The sequence below is a fragment of the Leiobunum rupestre genome, chromosome 2 (assembly GCF_980474605.1).
Source record: "Leiobunum rupestre chromosome 2, qqLeiRupe1.1.hap1, whole genome shotgun sequence".
NCBI classification, from domain to species: Eukaryota; Metazoa; Arthropoda; class Arachnida; order Opiliones; family Sclerosomatidae; genus Leiobunum; species Leiobunum rupestre.
In genome coordinates this window covers 50,735,930-50,750,845 of record NC_143385.1, presented here as the reverse complement: position 1 = coordinate 50,750,845, position 14,916 = coordinate 50,735,930, and the positions used below count along the sequence as shown (strand labels likewise).

The 14,916-nt window shown below is 40.9% G+C and overlaps 5 non-coding genes across 5 annotated transcripts; all 5 read left to right on the top strand.

Annotated features, from left to right (window-relative positions):
* The first annotated feature begins 10,760 nt into the window (after nt 1–10,760).
* LOC149958295 (U5 spliceosomal RNA) lies at nt 10,761–10,879 on the top strand. Its single transcript, XR_016479325.1, has one exon. It is a non-coding gene; the product is annotated as a U5 spliceosomal RNA (small nuclear RNA).
* A 419-nt stretch (nt 10,880–11,298) lies between these two features.
* LOC149958294 (U5 spliceosomal RNA) lies at nt 11,299–11,417 on the top strand. Its single transcript, XR_016479324.1, has one exon. It is a non-coding gene; the product is annotated as a U5 spliceosomal RNA (small nuclear RNA).
* Nucleotides 11,418–11,838: 421 nt separating this feature from the next.
* Nucleotides 11,839–11,957, top strand: LOC149958293 (U5 spliceosomal RNA). The gene has a single exon (XR_016479322.1). It is a non-coding gene; the product is annotated as a U5 spliceosomal RNA (small nuclear RNA).
* A 421-nt stretch (nt 11,958–12,378) lies between these two features.
* Nucleotides 12,379–12,497, top strand: LOC149958292 (U5 spliceosomal RNA). Its single transcript, XR_016479358.1, has one exon. It is a non-coding gene; the product is annotated as a U5 spliceosomal RNA (small nuclear RNA).
* A 421-nt stretch (nt 12,498–12,918) lies between these two features.
* Nucleotides 12,919–13,037, top strand: LOC149958291 (U5 spliceosomal RNA). The gene has a single exon (XR_016479321.1). It is a non-coding gene; the product is annotated as a U5 spliceosomal RNA (small nuclear RNA).
* The last annotated feature ends 1,879 nt before the right edge of the window (nt 13,038–14,916 follow it).

Sequence of the window (14,916 nt, the reverse complement as noted above, 5' to 3'; positions counted from 1 at the left end):
GATACAATAATCATTTTATTTATAGTAGCCACGATATATTATGCTTTAATCTTTCGCCTTTTACTAAATTTTTTTTACTGGTAGTTTTTTAATTTTAACGTAGTCCGGTTTGTTTACGTGATCATGGCGCCTTCGGGCCGTCTTAAGCGCCCTCTGTCGCTGAAAATTGATGTCGGAGGAGATAATCTGAAGTTTCTGGATGTCGCAAGGGCTTTTTTCGACCAATTTGGACCTGCGTCAATCAGGTGTTGTCAGCCGAAAGGTAGAGGCGTGTTCCACGTAACCTGCTCATCGAAAGAAGAATATGAAAAAGTTTTTAGTTCCGGTTCCATCACGATCGGCCAAGGTTCCTTCCAAGTCTCCCCAGTTGATTCAGATGAGATGGTGATCACCGTTATCGGTGCCCCTTATGAACTAGACCAAGCCGTCGTCAGCGGAGGACTGCGACCTTATGGCGATGTCCTCTCGTGGAACTACGAAGTGGACAAGGACTTCCCTCAACTCACGAATGGAAATAGAATTGTTAAAATGAAGATGAGAGCGCCTGTCCCGAACGTCATACTTGCCGGGAGTTTTAGGGTAAATATTCAATACCGAGGTGTCAAGCGCCAGTGTTACAAATGCGGAGATGGTGATCATCTTGCTCGAGCGTGTACCACGGAAGACCGTCATTGGGTCCAGAAAGCGGCCGAAGTGGCTTTGGAAGCGTTTGAGAGTTCCCAGACTTCAAAATCGACCGCAGATGGCACTCCAGTAGAGGATTCTCCCGAAGTTAACTCTGCAAAAGACAAAAGAGGCGAAGAAAAGTCTATGGTCAGCAACGAAATACAAGAAGTTAAAGACAGTAATGCGCCAATTGCCACTCAGTCCTCCCCGAAGTCTCCAACATCCTCAAGTCTCTACGGAACCCCACCACCCCAGCCTCCCATTCATTGCACAGATGAGCCAGTTTCACAAGATCATTCCTTCAGCGAAACCGTTACCAATTCTACAGTTCCAGTTCCAACAGAAAACAAAGTTCCTATCACGGCAGTTACAGTGTGGAAAGCTCAGCAAACAAAACACAGCTCAACGATCACGCCCACCTTGGCTCCAGGGAGGGTCCGGACCGCGCCGAAGCGCCCAAGCACTTCCTCTTCGGGGGGAAAACCGAGAAAAAAATAGCCTGCATTTTTTGAAGTCCTGATTTTCTGATAGTTTGATTTATAGGAAGAAAAAACAGAAACCTTTTAGTTGATTTCAATGGTTTAGTTGTGTATAATTTTATTGATTTTTTAACGTTATCCGTGTATAATTATTATTTTTTACGACTTTAATTTTTAGTTATATACTGTTTATAATTTAGATTTCGTCTTTATTTTTAAATGTAACTAGTTTAAACACATAGAAAAGATAGGTTGTAAAAATTAACGTTAGTTTAATGCAGAAAATTTGATTAGGCTTTTTTTACAATTCAATTTTGTTTTGTAAATAATTTAATAAACAATAAAAGCCTTTTACTAAAGATTACCGTGGGGAGGAGCAATATCATGAGCCTTTAAGCTATTTTTGAATACTCTACCTTGTGGTAGAGTTCGCTTTGAATCTAAAAATAAACACCCACCTTCGCAAAACACCTGTGTGAAAACCTTTAAAGTTTCAATGTTTCGACGTTTAAATTTCACGAATGACTATAACGCCGCTAGCTACGGCGGGGTTTTATTCAAATGGCATCAAAAAATTTCGAACGATTAAATGATAATTTTGGTCATGGTCAGCAGTTAAGCGAAGGAAAAAAAAGAAAATTGCAGACGATTCCTTTAACAATTACATGTTGAGTTAATAACAAAATTCCTTTTTTTAACACCTTCTTACAAGAACGGTAATTTGTGCGTTTCTCATGATAAAGTAATGTAATTCAAATCTTCGCTTTATTACTTTTAATTCATACAAATAAAATATAGTGTAACATGGTTTGATACAATAATCATTTTATTTATAGTAGCCACGATATATTATGCTCTAGCTTCTCCTCAATCGCTTTAATCTTTCGCCTTTTACTAAATTTTTTACTGGTAGTTTTCTAATTTTATCGCAGTCGGTTTTTTAACGTAGTCATGGCGCCTTCGGGCCGTCTTAAGCGCCCTCTGTCGCTGAAAGTGGATGTCGGTGGAGATAACCTGAAGTTCCTGGATGTTGCCAAAGCCTTTTTCGACCAGTTTGGACCCGCTTCTATCAGATGTTGCCAGCCAAAGGGTCGTGGACTCTTCCACATCACTTGCTCCTCAAGCGACGATTTTTCTAGGATATTTGCATCTGGTTCTATCAATATCGGCCAAGCCTCCTTTGCAGTTCTACCAGTGGACTCCGACGAGTTAGTTATAACTGTCATCGGTGCTCCTTACGAACTTGACCAGGCAGTAGTTAGCAGTAGCCTTCTTCCATATGGCGACGTCTTATCTTGGGACTTTGAGATGGACAAGGAATATCCGCAGCTTTCCAATGGAAACCGAGTACTTAAGATGAAAATCCGAACGCCAATACCCAATGTCATCATGGCAGGAAGCTACAGAGTGAACATTCAATACCGGGGCATGAAACGCCAATGTTACAAATGTGGAGGAATGGATCATCTTGCTAGAGAATGCGTGAATGAAGATCGCAGCTGGGTTCAGAAGGCGGCCGATCGGGCTTTGGAAAAGTTTCAGAAATCAACGGCGGACACGGAGGATACTCCATCAGACGCTTCCTCCAAAGGGGCAACGTTGGAAGTCGAGGATCACCATGCGCAAGACCAAAGAAACCACGAGCTTCAATCACAGGTTAAAAAGAAAAATGCTAAACCGGAATCTGCCGTCTCTTCGGAAAAAGTGCCCAAGGAAATTGTTTCGCAAAAAGAAGGTGTCAATGGTAATAATGAGCAGTCCAAAGAAGTTCAAGAAAATAGTTCTCCAGTTTCCTCTCAGTCCTCCCCGACATCTCCAGTTTCTCCAAGTCTTGACGGAACTCCGCCACCCTCGCCTCCCAATCAATGGGCAGATGAGCCAGTTTCGCAAGATCGTTCATCCAGCAACACCGTTAAAACGTCAACAGTTCCCGTTTCGCCAGAGAAGAAAGGCCCTATCACGGCTGTATCGGTGTGGAAAGCACAACAAAGGAAAAACAGTACCACAATCACGCCCACCTTTGCTCCAGGAAGGGTCAGAACAGCGCCGAAGCGCCCAAGTACTTCCTCTGCGGGGGGAAACCCACGGAAGAAATAACAATTCAAGAGATCTGTCGTTAAAAGTAGTGCTGCCTTGATTTTCGATAGGATAACATTTTAATTGAAGATAGTAGCTCTGTTAAATTTCATTGATTTTAAAAGATATAAGTGTATAAATATTATTTTTTAAGTGTTAGATTATGTGGATTTTAACGTTGATATTTTTTCGTCTTTATTATAATTGAAACTGGCATAAACTTAAGGAAAAAAAAAAAAACGTAAATTTTTATGTAGAAATATTTGAATAGGCTTTTTTTACAATCAAATTTATTTTTTTGTAAATAATTTAACAAACAATAAAAGCCTTTTACTAAAAGGAGATAACCTGAAGTACCTAGATGTTGCCAGAGCTTTCTTTGATCAGTTTGGTCCGTCGTCAATTATCTGTTGCCAGCCCAAGGGTAGAGGCGTGTTTCACGTAACCTGTTCAACGAAGGAAGAGTACGACAAGATTTTCGGATCCGGAGCTATCAATATTGGTCAAGGTTCGTTCCAAGTTTCACCTGTCGATTCTGATGAGCTGATGATTACCGTCGTCGGCGCCCCTTACGAATTGGATCCTGCTGTTGTCAGTGGTGGACTGCGACCATACGGCGATGTCCTGTCATGGGAGTACGAAGCTGATAAGGAATTCCCTCAACTTACGAATGGAAATAGACTAATCAAGATTAAAGTCAGATCACCAGTTCCGAATGTCATCCAAGCTGGTAGTTACCGAATTAATATACAGTATCGTGGAGTTAAGCGCCAATGTTATAAATGTGGAGACTGCGATCATCTTGCCCGGGATTGTACTTCCGAAGATAAACGATGGGTTCAGAAAGCCGCCGATCGTGCGTTGGAAGAATACGAAAGAACAAGGAAAACTAATGGATCAGAGTCAAGTACGGCCGACATGGCGTCTTCTGACACGCCTTCGTCTTCTAACGATGCTGCGGACATTAAAGAATCAGACAACATTCCTCCAGGAAAACCCGACGTTCTCATCTCCTTCACCGAAGAGACACCACGGACAGATGCTCAAACTGGCACTTCGAATATACAGGGAGACGTAGTTCCCAGCTCCGACAAGCCTAGCCCTTTGGTTACCTCACAGTCTAACACATTGTCATCAAGCCACTCGAATTTTCCGCCTTTGTGGGCCGACGACCCAGGCCTCCCACCCTTGAAGGAACCTACAGATCGCACATTTAGTGAGTCAGTGCAAAACACGAACTGTACTACAGCTAAGAAGGACCCTCCAGCTACACCTTCTGCAGCCCAAAAATCGGGGCAACCGAAGAAACCTTCCTTAAGTATAGCTCCAGAGAGAACTAGGACCACTCCAAAGCGCCCCGGCAACTTCTCTGGTGGTATTCCCCGTAAGAAGTAACCAACTTTTTATTGACTTTTAACTGTATTTTATTTTGTTTTTAAACTTAATAATTTTTATGAGTGTTTTAAAAATAGGGACTTTAAATGTAGAAGGTCTACGCAAATTTAAAAAGCAGAGAGATATAGCGGGTTTTTTTCGTTCAACCGAATTAGATATTTTTTGCATTCAGGAGAGTCACTTAATTAAGACCGATAATTTTGTTTATTTAAAAAAGCTCTTTGACGCGCAGGGTATTTATTTTAGTGTAGGAAGTAATTTCAGTCGCGGCACCACTATTTTTGTAAAAAATAGCTCCCGTTTACGTTTCTGCAGCTATCGATCGGACTCTGTCGGCCGAATAGTTAGCGTCGACATTGAGTTGAACAGTTCACGAATAAGAATTTTAACGGTTTACGCTCCCAACAAAATGGGAGAGAGAACTCGTTTCTTCAACACTTTGCACCAGTTCTTAGACGGCCCATTCTGTCACTTATTTGTTCTCGGCGACTTCAATTGTGTCGCTGACATGAACCTCGACAAAGAAGGCGGCAACGTATTAGTGGACGCGTCAGCCAGGGTACTTGAACTAAAGATGGATTCTCTCAAGTTGGTCGACATTTGGCGTCTGCGTAATCCAGCAGTCAAGGCGTTTACGTGGGAAGCGAAAAAAGTAAGGTGTCGGTTGGACAGGATCTACGTACCGTCCAATCTAGTTGCCGGCGTGCAAGACTGCTCTATCACACCATTGGGCAGTGCCGCGTCATATGTCTCCGACCATCGAGCCGTTTTTTTGGACGTTATGATACCCCAAGCCATCCCAAGAGGTAAGGGTGTCTGGCGGCTAAATAACTCTGTTTTCGAGGACACGGAATTTTTAGCGGAACTTAATCCCGAAGTAAGCCGTCTCGTGGAGGCGGTGCAGTCGTGCGAAGATTGGGAAACCTGCAAAGTCAAGCTCGCGGACCTGTTTCGAGCCAAAGGAAAAGCTCGGGCCGCTTCGAATAGAAAGGAAGCTCACTTTCTGCGTTGGTCCCTGTCCTTGTTGGAACGCCTTCCTACTCGAGACAGAGATAAGACAGTCGTCGCTGAAATATCTCATATCAGAAGTAAATTGCACGCCCAGTATGAATCCAAATTACAGCTACAGCGAGGGAGAGAGCACGGACAGGAAATTGCGAGAGAAATGCATTTCAACTCCGACTTCTACTGCCGGCAAAAGATGGCTCGTCAAAAAGTTGCTTTGTCCGAGGTCGAAACCGACTCGGCGACTCTTTCTAGACAGGAAGACATTTTGGAAGAGGTTAGACGCTACTACCAGGAGCTGTACGAGGAAGGTGCAACGGATCAATCCTTTCAGAGTCGTTATTCCAAGATTTGCCGAAGATACCAGACGACGCGAAGGACGCCCTTACGGCCAATATCACGGTTGCTGAATGCACGAAGGCAATGAAATCTTTCTCACGACGAAAAGCTCCAGGCCCTGACGGCCTAACAGTTACCTTTTATCTCACCTACTGGCAAATTTTAAGACAAGTTCTGACTAATGTTTTTAACACGAGCTTAGCGAATGGCCATTTTACAGACTCCTTCCAGTTTGGGATGATTAGCCTTTTATGCAAGGACTGTGAAAAGAAGCAAGAGCTGAGCGCCTGGAGACCTCTATCTCTACTCAATGTCGACCGGAAATTGTTTGCGAAAATTCTAGAAAATCGATTGTCTGCCGTTATGGATAAAATAATTGGCCCATCGCAGACGGCAGGAGTTAAAGGTCGGTCACTTTATAGTAATCTTATTTACCTACGCAATCTTTTGTTACATACCTCAGAAAGGAAGGCTTCCGGTATTTTACTAGCCGTCGATCTAAACAAAGCATTTGACCGGGTGGACCAGGATTTTCTTTATGGCGCTATGGCAGGGTTTGGCATTCCGGAAGGTTTTATTCAAGCCATCCAATGCCTGTATAAAAACTCGTATAGCAGAGTCATCGTTAATGGACATTTATCAGAAAAAGTACGCGTTGAAAAGGGTGTTCGTCAGGGCTGCCCCTTGTCTCCGGCCCTCTTAACCATCGCCATAGAAGTTCTGCTACACAGTGTCCGCCGAAACAGCAACATCCGGGGCATTGCTGGCCCAGGCGTCACCCATCAGGACAGTCACAAGTCTATCAGCCACGCAGATGACATAAATTTTCTACTGGAAGACAGCGACTCTCTGGTCCATACCATGGCTACGATCAATAAGTTCTGTTCAGCTTCGGGCAGTCGCATGAACTTAGAGAAAACCAAAGCCCTGGAACTTGGTCGTGCAGGTAAATACGAAATACCGAACTCATTGAAAATCCAATTTACAGACGAGCCCCTGAAAATACTTGGCATACTCTTTACGAGTTGCGGTCCTTCCATGGGAAACGAGGAGATTTTTCTCGAACGTTTTCGGAAGATTCTTCACTCCTGGAGCAAGGAAGATTTGTCTCTATTGGGAAAGGCGCGAGTACTTCGCCAGCTTGGAGTACCCGCTTTGTCATACGGCGTTCCTTTGGTCAACTTTTCGACGGAAGACATCCAAAAGATCACGGCTTTGATGTTCAAATTTATTTGGTCGAACAAACCTGAGTGGGTGGCTCGAAACACCCTGTATCTGCCAGCAAAGGAGGGAGGCTTGGGGGTACCAAACCTCAGTAATGAAATCGCAGCGCTGTCCTACACGAGGAATGTCCGGAGTCTGCTGGCGACCGACCACCCGGTCAACACATCAGTCCGCTATCTTCTGTCAAGTACCTTGTCCACCGTCTTTGGTCAATTTTGGGACAGACGTCTTCCACACGCCGGGGAAGTCCACCAGTCATATAAGGATTTCACCGCTCAAACGAGGGATTTCAAAATTAAAGACAGAAATTTCGAATGGAGTAAGTCCACTAATAAAGAGGTCAGCGCTTTTTTACGAACAGATCCTGACATCAAAGCTAAGCGAGATCTTCCAAATATAAATTGGGAAGCGATATTCTGGGAAGCGGCTAACCGAGACATCGAACCGTCACGAAGAGATTTACTCTGGAAAACCGCGCATCGTATTCTGCCTGTCCGGTTCTTCCTACAGGCTCATGGGATGTATAATTCTTGGACGTGTCCCTTTTGCCGGGACCCTGAAACCGTAATTCACGCTCTCTTCGACTGCCTCTCCGTCAGACCAATTTGGCATCACCTTCGACGTTTCTTCCGCCTTCGTTTCATCACGGCGAGAGTCGCTGTTTATCAAGAAATTATCCCGGTAACCGGTCCCCTTCGCTACGTCTTCCGGATCTTGGTATCGGAACTTCGGTTCCAGGCGTGGGACGCGCGCAACTCTAAAGTATATTCTCGCCAAGACGTGTCAACCTTCGTAATGCTTGCCAAAGCCCGCTCTCGGATACTGCTAAGGGCCAGAGCCGACTTTCTCCATTTTCAGAAACCAGACTTTACCGATAAGTGGTGCCGCGCGGAATTACCATTAGTTCAGATCAAAGATAATAATGAATTAGTTCTTTTATTTTAACGTTTCTTTTAAATTTACAAAAATGTACTGTGTTGCTTTTAAAATTTTTTGAAAAATGTAAAATTTATTGTTATTTGTAAATATGTTTAGGCTTTTACAATTCAACTATTTTTATTTTTGGATTGTATTAATTTAATTACAAACAATAAAAGCCTTTTACTAAAGATTACCGTGGGGAGGAGCAATATCATGAGCCTTTAAGCTATTTTTGAATACTCTACCTTGTGGTAGAGTTCGCTTTGAATCTAAAAATAAACACCCACCTTCGCAAAACACCTGTGTGAAAACCTTTAAAGTTTCAATGTTTCGACGTTTAAATTTCACGAATGACTATAACGCCGCTAGCTACGGCGGGGTTTTATTCAAATGGCATCAAAAAATTTCGAACGATTAAATGATAATTTTGGTCATGGTCAGCAGTTAAGCGAAGGAAAAAAAAGAAAATTGCAGACGATTCCTTTAACAATTACATGTTGAGTTAATAACAAAATTCCTTTTTTTAACACCTTCTTACAAGAACGGTAATTTGTGCGTTTCTCATGATAAAGTAATGTAATTCAAATCTTCGCTTTATTACTTTTAATTCATACAAATAAAATATAGTGTAACATGGTTTGATACAATAATCATTTTATTTATAGTAGCCACGATATATTATGCTCTAGCTTCTCCTCAATCGCTTTAATCTTTCGCCTTTTACTAAATTTTTTTTACTGGTAGTTTTTTAATTTTAACGTAGTCCGGTTTGTTTACGTGATCATGGCGCCTTCGGGCCGTCTTAAGCGCCCTCTGTCGCTGAAAATTGATGTCGGAGGAGATAATCTGAAGTTTCTGGATGTCGCAAGGGCTTTTTTCGACCAATTTGGACCTGCGTCAATCAGGTGTTGTCAGCCGAAAGGTAGAGGCGTGTTCCACGTAACCTGCTCATCGAAAGAAGAATATGAAAAAGTTTTTAGTTCCGGTTCCATCACGATCGGCCAAGGTTCCTTCCAAGTCTCCCCAGTTGATTCAGATGAGATGGTGATCACCGTTATCGGTGCCCCTTATGAACTAGACCAAGCCGTCGTCAGCGGAGGACTGCGACCTTATGGCGATGTCCTCTCGTGGAACTACGAAGTGGACAAGGACTTCCCTCAACTCACGAATGGAAATAGAATTGTTAAAATGAAGATGAGAGCGCCTGTCCCGAACGTCATACTTGCCGGGAGTTTTAGGGTAAATATTCAATACCGAGGTGTCAAGCGCCAGTGTTACAAATGCGGAGATGGTGATCATCTTGCTCGAGCGTGTACCACGGAAGACCGTCATTGGGTCCAGAAAGCGGCCGAAGTGGCTTTGGAAGCGTTTGAGAGTTCCCAGACTTCAAAATCGACCGCAGATGGCACTCCAGTAGAGGATTCTCCCGAAGTTAACTCTGCAAAAGACAAAAGAGGCGAAGAAAAGTCTATGGTCAGCAACGAAATACAAGAAGTTAAAGACAGTAATGCGCCAATTGCCACTCAGTCCTCCCCGAAGTCTCCAACATCCTCAAGTCTCTACGGAACCCCACCACCCCAGCCTCCCATTCATTGCACAGATGAGCCAGTTTCACAAGATCATTCCTTCAGCGAAACCGTTACCAATTCTACAGTTCCAGTTCCAACAGAAAACAAAGTTCCTATCACGGCAGTTACAGTGTGGAAAGCTCAGCAAACAAAACACAGCTCAACGATCACGCCCACCTTGGCTCCAGGGAGGGTCCGGACCGCGCCGAAGCGCCCAAGCACTTCCTCTTCGGGGGGAAAACCGAGAAAAAAATAGCCTGCATTTTTTGAAGTCCTGATTTTCTGATAGTTTGATTTATAGGAAGAAAAAACAGAAACCTTTTAGTTGATTTCAATGGTTTAGTTGTGTATAATTTTATTGATTTTTTAACGTTATCCGTGTATAATTATTATTTTTTACGACTTTAATTTTTAGTTATATACTGTTTATAATTTAGATTTCGTCTTTATTTTTAAATGTAACTAGTTTAAACACATAGAAAAGATAGGTTGTAAAAATTAACGTTAGTTTAATGCAGAAAATTTGATTAGGCTTTTTTACAATTCAATTTTGTTTTGTAAATAATTTAATAAACAATAAAAGCCTTTTACTAAAGATTACCGTGGGGAGGAGCAATATCATGAGCCTTTAAGCTATTTTTGAATACTCTACCTTGTGGTAGAGTTCGCTTTGAATCTAAAAATAAACACCCACCTTCGCAAAACACCTGTGTGAAAACCTTTAAAGTTTCAATGTTTCGACGTTTAAATTTCACGAATGACTATAACGCCGCTAGCTACGGCGGGGTTTTATTCAAATGGCATCAAAAAATTTCGAACGATTAAATGATAATTTTGGTCATGGTCAGCAGTTAAGCGAAGGAAAAAAAAGAAAATTGCAGACGATTCCTTTAACAATTACATGTTGAGTTAATAACAAAATTCCTTTTTTTAACACCTTCTTACAAGAACGGTAATTTGTGCGTTTCTCATGATAAAGTAATGTAATTCAAATCTTCGCTTTATTACTTTTAATTCATACAAATAAAATATAGTGTAACATGGTTTGATACAATAATCATTTTATTTATAGTAGCCACGATATATTATGCTCTAGCTTCTCCTCAATCGCTTTAATCTTTCGCCTTTTACTAAAGATTACCGTGGGGAGGAGCAATATCATGAGCCTTTAAGCTATTTTTGAATACTCTACCTTGTGGTAGAGTTCGCTTTGAATCTAAAAATAAACACCCACCTTCGCAAAACACCTGTGTGAAAACCTTTAAAGTTTCAATGTTTCGACGTTTAAATTTCACGAATGACTATAACGCCGCTAGCTACGGCGGGGTTTTATTCAAATGGCATCAAAAAATTTCGAACGATTAAATGATAATTTTGGTCATGGTCAGCAGTTAAGCGAAGGAAAAAAAAAAATTGCAGACGATTCCTTTAACAATTACATGTTGAGTTAATAACAAAATTCCTTTTTTTAACACCTTCTTACAAGAACGGTAATTTGTGCGTTTCTCATGATAAAGTAATGTAATTCAAATCTTCGCTTTATTACTTTTAATTCATACAAATAAAATATAGTGTAACATGGTTTGATACAATAATCATTTTATTTATAGTAGCCACGATATATTATGCTCTAGCTTCTCCTCAATCGCTTTAATCTTTCGCCTTTTACTAAAGATTACCGTGGGGAGGAGCAATATCATGAGCCTTTAAGCTATTTTTGAATACTCTACCTTGTGGTAGAGTTCGCTTTGAATCTAAAAATAAACACCCACCTTCGCAAAACACCTGTGTGAAAACCTTTAAAGTTTCAATGTTTCGACGTTTAAATTTCACGAATGACTATAACGCCGCTAGCTACGGCGGGGTTTTATTCAAATGGCATCAAAAAATTTCGAACGATTAAATGATAATTTTGGTCATGGTCAGCAGTTAAGCGAAGGAAAAAAAAGAAAATTGCAGACGATTCCTTTAACAATTACATGTTGAGTTAATAACAAAATTCCTTTTTTTAACACCTTCTTACAAGAACGGTAATTTGTGCGTTTCTCATGATAAAGTAATGTAATTCAAATCTTCGCTTTATTACTTTTAATTCATACAAATAAAATATAGTGTAACATGGTTTGATACAATAATCATTTTATTTATAGTAGCCACGATATATTATGCTCTAGCTTCTCCTCAATCGCTTTAATCTTTCGCCTTTTACTAAAGATTACCGTGGGGAGGAGCAATATCATGAGCCTTTAAGCTATTTTTGAATACTCTACCTTGTGGTAGAGTTCGCTTTGAATCTAAAAATAAACACCCACCTTCGCAAAACACCTGTGTGAAAACCTTTAAAGTTTCAATGTTTCGACGTTTAAATTTCACGAATGACTATAACGCCGCTAGCTACGGCGGGGTTTTATTCAAATGGCATCAAAAAATTTCGAACGATTAAATGATAATTTTGGTCATGGTCAGCAGTTAAGCGAAGGAAAAAAAAGAAAATTGCAGACGATTCCTTTAACAATTACATGTTGAGTTAATAACAAAATTCCTTTTTTTAACACCTTCTTACAAGAACGGTAATTTGTGCGTTTCTCATGATAAAGTAATGTAATTCAAATCTTCGCTTTATTACTTTTAATTCATACAAATAAAATATAGTGTAACATGGTTTGATACAATAATCATTTTATTTATAGTAGCCACGATATATTATGCTCTAGCTTCTCCTCAATCGCTTTAATCTTTCGCCTTTTACTAAAGATTACCGTGGGGATGAGCAATATCATGAGCCTTTAAGCTATTTTTGAATACTCTACCTTGTGGTAGAGTTCGCTTTGAATCTAAAAATAAACACCCACCTTCGCAAAACACCTGTGTGAAAACCTTTAAAGTTTCAATGTTTCGACGTTTAAATTTCACGAATGACTATAACGCCGCTAGCTACGGCGGGGTTTTATTCAAATGGCATCAAAAAATTTCGAACGATTAAATGATAATTTTGGTCATGGTCAGCAGTTAAGCGAAGGAAAAAAAAGAAAATTGCAGACGATTCCTTTAACAATTACATGTTGAGTTAATAACAAAATTCCTTTTTTTAACACCTTCTTACAAGAACGGTAATTTGTGCGTTTCTCATGATAAAGTAATGTAATTCAAATCTTCGCTTTATTACTTTTAATTCATACAAATAAAATATAGTGTAACATGGTTTGATACAATAATCATTTTATTTATAGTAGCCACGATATATTATGCTCTAGCTTCTCCTCAATCGCTTTAATCTTTCGCCTTTTACTAAAGATTACCGTGGGGAGGAGCAATATCATGAGCCTTTAAGCTATTTTTGAATACTCTACCTTGTGGTAGAGTTCGCTTTGAATCTAAAAATAAACACCCACCTTCGCAAAACACCTGTGTGAAAACCTTTAAAGTTTCAATGTTTCGACGTTTAAATTTCACGAATGACTATAACGCCGCTAGCTACGGCGGGGTTTTATTCAAATGGCATCAAAAAATTTCGAACGATTAAATGATAATTTTGGTCATGGTCAGCAGTTAAGCGAAGGAAAAAAAAGAAAATTGCAGACGATTCCTTTAACAATTACATGTTGAGTTAATAACAAAATTCCTTTTTTTAACACCTTCTTACAAGAACGGTAATTTGTGCGTTTCTCATGATAAAGTAATGTAATTCAAATCTTCGCTTTATTACTTTTAATTCATACAAATAAAATATAGTGTAACATGGTTTGATACAATAATCATTTTATTTATAGTAGCCACGATATATTATGCTCTAGCTTCTCCTCAATCGCTTTAATCTTTCGCCTTTTACTAAATTTTTTACTGGTAGTTTTCTAATTTTATCGCAGTCGGTTTTTTAACGTAGTCATGGCGCCTTCGGGCCGTCTTAAGCGCCCTCTGTCGCTGAAAGTGGATGTCGGTGGAGATAACCTGAAGTTCCTGGATGTTGCCAAAGCCTTCTATGACCAGTTCGGACCTGCTTCTATCAGATGTTGCCAGCCAAAGGGTCGTGGGCTCTTCCACATCACCTGCTCTTCAAGTGACCATTATGCTAAGATCTTTGGGACCGGGTCCATCCAGATTGGCCAAGGCTCGTTCGCAGTTTCACCAGTGGACTCCGACGAGCTGTTGATCACTGTCATCGGCGCTCCCTACGAATTGGATCACGCAGTTGTGAGCAGTAGCCTTCGTCCATACGGTGACGTCGTTTCTTGGGAATTTGAGACAGAAAAGGATTTTCCGCAACTCACCAACGGAAATCGAGTCATGAAAATGAAAGTCCGAACGCCAATTCCCAACGTCATCATGGCAGGAAGTTACCGAGTAAACATCCAGTACCGGGGCATCAAACGCCAATGTTACAAATGCGGAGGAACTGATCATCTAGCAAGATCGTGTACCAACGAAGATCGCCGCTGGGTGCAAAAAGCCGCTGATATCGCAATGGAAGAATACCAAAGGTCAATCAACATCGCTACCGAGGTTAAAGAAGTAGACGCTGAAACTGCTGATGAACATCCGGTTAGCAATGAAACACAGAAGAATCCTCTTATTTCCTTGGAGGACGTGTTAAGTGGTACTTCATCCGAGACAGCTGGATGCACGGCAAGTTTTTCCGAGCAGTCCTGGAAAAGTGCCGATGATTTAGAACATGTCAAGAGAACTGAAGATTCAAGCTCTAACCAGCATGTCTCTCAGCCCGCATCAAATCCAGCTTCTCCTAGTTCCTCTACGCCCCAGCCATTAAGGTCCAACGATCCAGATTTACCACCCCTGGAATCTATACCTGCTCCTGAACCTGAACCTGAACCTGAACCTGAACCGACTTACAGTGAAACCCTGAAGAAAGAGACCTTGTCCACCGAGAAGAACGGAGTTCCCGCCAAATCCTTGACCATATTGAAAACCCCGCTAAAAAAGAAGAGTCAGCCTGTGACGCAGAATTTAGTTCCTAACAGGATAAGAACTGCCCCAAAGCGCCCTGGTAGCGCAACAAGCGGAAACCCGCGGAAAAAGTAACAATTATTCTTTTACTAAGCTTTTAAAGAAAGCTTTTAGCGTCGAGGTTCAACGACGTTAAGGAAGTGAAAAGTCATTGCCACGTTTTTTACGAGTAGAAAAAATAGACGTTTTATAAATCACAGAAGTCTTTTTCGTTAGATCTGATAGCTTTAAGTACGTTTTATTTAAAAAGAATGATATAATTTTAAAAAAAAGTTACGAGT